This window comes from Varanus komodoensis, unplaced genomic scaffold, assembly GCF_004798865.1.
Source record: "Varanus komodoensis strain SLA01 unplaced genomic scaffold, ASM479886v1 scaffold89, whole genome shotgun sequence".
In the NCBI taxonomy this organism is placed as follows: Eukaryota; Metazoa; Chordata; class Lepidosauria; order Squamata; family Varanidae; genus Varanus; species Varanus komodoensis.
This window is the reverse complement of record NW_025336587.1, coordinates 113,390-118,578: the sequence shown is the minus strand read 5'-3', so window position 1 is coordinate 118,578 and position 5,189 is coordinate 113,390.

Genomic DNA, 5,189 nt, shown 5'->3' with positions numbered 1-5,189 from the left:
CCTCAACACCAGGTCCGAGATGATCTCTGTCAGCTCAGGCAGGGAGACTGTTGGGCAGAAGGGTGCACGGTACACCAACAGAATCCCCAATCTGTCTTGGTCGCCCAACACCAAGTAGAGGCACTCTAGCCCTGGTCTCGAAGGGACTGGAAGCCCCGTGAGGGAGATGGAGGCTCGGTAAACCAAAGCGACCTCCCTCTCCTCCCCTCCAGGTTTGGACGGTGCTGAACCAGATACCCGGGTGGGCACATTTGTGAGAGGGCAACATCCCCCCCTCTCCCACCCAAGTCTCTGTTATGCAAGCCAGGTTGGCCCCCTCATCCACAGTCAGGTTGTGGATGAGGGACAATTTATTGTGGACCAACCTGGCATTAAGCAACAGCACCGTCAGGCCCGGGGGGCGGTTGACAAGACTACCTGGAACCCTCTGGCTGGACGTAGAACCAGAAGGAGGGACAGGTGTCAGTCATCTGTCCCTCCTTCTTCTATGCAGACACATTAAACCCCCACGCTGTAACGTCCATTGCCAATGACCACCCCAATGGCGGCACCTACGCGCTCCCCAAGTGGCCAGGGGCGACTCCATAACAACAGATTAAAATACAATAAAAATATTAAAACAATCTAAAACTTCCCATCTACCCCCCAATAAAAAGTCCACCCACCGACAGAGTCCCTCACCAGTCCAGCCCCTGCACAGCCACCAACGGCCACGAACGGCGGCGACCGCCCTTTGGCTGTCACCCCTTTGGCCATTAGCCCCAGGCTGCCAGCCCCAGGCCGCGTCCAGCAAGTTAAGCTGGCGCCCGCCCGTGTGCCCTGCCCCCCATTCCGGCATTGCTCTCACCAATGCCAGCAGAGCGGGGAGCAGAGACGGACGCGGAAGCCTGTTGGCCGGCCGGCAAGATGGCAGCACCCTCCTCCACGACGTCGGTCGGCGGCCCTGGCATCCTCCTTCCCCGGGGTGGTCAGCGGTGGCTGCAGGAGCGGTATCAGCTGGCTCCCGGGCTCGGCAGTGCTCCTCAGGTCACCATGGACCTCGGCAGCGGCAGCGGCACAGCGGGAGTCACAGCGGCGGCGCAGCAGGTGTTGCAGGGGTGGGATGCTGTTGCACTGCTGTCCTCAGAGTTGGCGGCTGGTTGGCCACTTTGGGAACAGAACACAAGCCAAGAAGGCCACTTGGTGGCATCCAGCATAGATCAGCCTAAGTCGAAGATGACTTGATAGCACATAGCAACAGCACTCACTTATTCAAAGCATTTATGTCCAAGAAAGATTTCCAGAGCAGCTTACAAGAACCAGCCATCAGGCAGTCCCTGCCCTCAGGCACACCATCTGAAAGAAAACAACACATAAGGAAATGGGACTGGGAAGGCAGAGGAAAAGGAGAAAGCATAATGATGACACATGGATGTGAATATGTCAACTGAAGTTAGGTTTGTGGGGCATCCCTTGTTCTTCTAGGCCAGCCTGTTCTTTGCTGCCCATTTCCTCTTTTTCTTTCTTCTTTTTTGCAGTTTCTCTTCTCTTTTTCAGTTCAAATCTAATCCAGGCCATTTCTTCTTCCTTCCCCTCAGGGCCCCTCCAATGTCCTTTCTCATGGCAGCAATTTTATAATCACTGTATCATATATAATGATCATAATAATGTTTAGACATTACATTTAGACATGCCCATGGTGGTGATGTCGTGAGCAGAGCCAGCTGGAGCTGGGGATCAGACTAGATGGCCCGGGAGGCCCCTTCTGACTCACTCTGTTTCTATGTCTAAATTAGCATCTGTATGCATAAGTTGTCACCTACAAATATGATGCTAATCCATTTGCCTTTTTTGAAGATGCTTTTCAGCAGCTTTGGTATTCCATCAGTGACCACTGTTATGTTTCTCAGGAATGTATAAAAAAGTCACACCTTCTAACTTGACCTGTTTGGCAGATTGTCGAAAAGGAAGACCATTCAGCACCTGTTTCTCAGTCCAGAGATGCTTTTAATGCTTCACTCCAAGTTCAACTGGAACAGCTACTGCTTGGCTTTCCTGCTGACCAATTGGGACTATTCTCAGCATTGCTTTTAATGGGCTGCCAGGTCAGGAAATTCAAGCATCTGACTGCCTCCCTGGGAAAATGAACTAAGTTTAAAATAATCTTAGTTTTCTTCCTGGTACTGATTTGTTCATTTCATATCTATCCTGCCCAATAACTGAACCTCTCTGCATGGTTTGTCACAGTTCATAAAAACAATACGATGTACTATAATGTCTTCTCAAAATACACATATTTTAAAACAAACAAAATTCAATTATTTAAATTGAAAAATTAAAAACAAAGCAGTAGCCGGTGAAGAGGAACCCAGTAAAACATTCCTCTGCATATTCACAATATATAAAGATATGTACAAGCTTATCCTTAAAAACCTCAGCATAAAATATCTTCTTACCCTGGCATGAGAAGATGACTATGTTGGTGACAGGCTGGTCTCAGTGGGGAGGCCTTTCTGGAGTTGCAGGGCCGTCACCAAGAAAGCTGGTAACGTTAGCACAAATTCAGTCAAGGCTGCCTTCCAGCACACAGCTGGTGGGAAGGACAAGCACACCCCAGCAAGAACTTCCGCATTTACAAGGTTCTTGCTCTAGGTGTGCATGTGGAAGGTCTTTCTCCCCTCCCAGCCCTTTCCAGAGGGCAGCCTTTGATGTCCCCTCGGACAGCTCCCCCAGAGACAATCTCGGCCTGCTCTGAGAGCAACAGCCACATCATTCCTCAGGAAGGCAATCAAAACTTTGGAAAACTGGAGAGAAGTTCCTTCTTAGAACAGGTCTTGTCTGAAGCAGACTGAAATGTGATGGATTTGTTAGATTTATATCCTGCCTTTTTTGCTGACAAAAAACACAAAGTGTCTTACATCCTTCTCCTTCTGCTGCTCTCAGTCATCCCCACAACAACAACTCTGCAAGGTAGGCTGGGCTGAGAGCCTGTGACTGGCCCAAAGTCACCCAGGGCTAAGCAGAGACAAGAGCCCAGATCGCATGAGCTCCAAATCAAGAACTTCAAGACCAAGCCATTGATCTTTCTTGGTGGCATCAAACGCAAATAAAATTGAGACTTGTTAAAGATTTTAAAATGTATGGTTTTTATAAGTAACAGAATACTTTTGATCAATTAATTTTAAAATCAGATGAAAAATTATTAAAAGATTGTAGAATTTTCTTTTAGAAATGAAAATGGAAGATGAACAAGTTAAAGAAACAATGATAACATGGGCACAAAACTTTGGGTATAACATTGAATTGCAGAGGTGGCAAAAGTTGTGGGAAAGAAATGTTAAGATAACCTTGACAACTTCTTATAAAGAAAACTTGTATGTTTTATAGATGGCATTTATCATCCAACAGATTAGCTAAAATGTTTCTGAATATGTCAAATAAGTGTTGGAAATGTAAACAGAAACCTGGTACCTTTTAACATATGTGGTGGACATGTGATAAAGCAAAAAAATATTGGATTAAAATACATCGATGGCTTGGGGAAATGTTGCAAGGACCTGTAATGTTTTAACCAGAAATATTTCTGTTAGGCATCCTCCCTGCCAATCCTGATAAACAAGTTTATACTTGACTTTGCATGTAATAACTGTTGTATGGCGCGATTTTACGGACTAGACCAGAGACTGGTTGGAATTATCAAGAGAGATTTATTAACCTGCAGGGACCAAGCACTCGTGAGAGTGTGGTGGCATGCAGAGGGGAGACATTGATTTTTATACTCTTTTACACTTATGCTTGAATGATAGCGAACAATAGGGGAACAACAGAGAAACAATAGGGGAACAACAGAGAAACAATAGGGGAGAGCACATTTGCACATTTATCATGCTAAAGCAAGCAAGCGTGGGTACAAGGGCATAACGTCTGCGGTGATGCTGGTAATGCTGGAGTGAAGCCTGCTTTGTTGTCAGCTTTACGTAGCGTGCACATCCGTGTTCATGTTCTTGTTCTCATGCGAACAGGACACTCTGACCATGCCTTTTACTCGTGATGAGCCATGCCCTGGCTACGTGCTTGATCATGCTTGATCATGAGGGGGGTTACAACAATAACAGTGGCAAGGATTGGATATGTGCAGTGTTGGAGAAATGAAGAGCTACTGGCTGACGATTTGATCTTGAACAAGATATTGGACTGTGCAGAAATGGATAGACTGACTTGATCTCTTCAGGAAAAAGAAGATACAGTTTACTACCAAACATGGGACTTTTTCTATCAATGGCTACAGAATCGGAACTCTAATTTGGGCTGAAATACATAGCATTTGTAGAGAGAAATAAGACTTTGTACAAAGAATGTTTGAAGTCTTTGGAATAATCATTTGTTTAGTGAGTAGAATACAATAAAACTTTGAATCAAAAAAAGGGAAGGAAGAAAGAAAGGCACAGAACCAGAAACTCACCAAGCAATCAGTAGTTTGCAGGAAGTGGGTGGAGCTGGGGAAGGAGGTGTGGCTTTCTGGGGAATTTCAAGGGCTAGATTTGACCCCTGAACACGTAGTTCTGCACTCCTGATCTGAATTTAGCTGCTGAAAGGAAGACACTGAGAGAAGGGAGAGTGACAAAGGAGTGCATTTTTTTCTGGAAAGCAAGCAAGCAAGCATCTTTGAGTTCTTTGTCAGAAAAAAGGTGGATATAACTCTAATAAATAAGTAAAAGAAGGAACTGTCCATAGTGCTGAATGCTACCCCAGCCCTGTATAGCATTGCTGCCACGGACAGCTCCTTTAAAGTTCCAGCTACTGCCCTGCAGTTGCGGAGATGCAGAAGGATCATTTGGGGGTGTTTGCAGGGAAAATGGTGGAATAAAAACGAGAGCAACCTGCCAGATAAACCCAGGTAGATGCATCGCCTCTCTTAACATGGGCTCCACCAGGATCTACTGGATTTGTGATGGCTGTTCTGCCCCTCCTGGCTTAAGCTCTCACAGCTGTTCCTTAGCCACGTTCCTTAGGCCTGCCTTTACCTTTCCTTTCCGGAAACGGATCACCCCATCTGCAGAACCGGACTGTGGATCTGGGGAAGAGTGTGATGTTGGCAGTGAGGGTGAGGACGCCTGCAGCCACGGTGCCGGAGAGCCAAAAGGGATCCAGCGCCACCTGAAGCCGGGGTGCTTTGCAGCTCACTTTGGCAGGCTTGCTTGGCTGCCTTG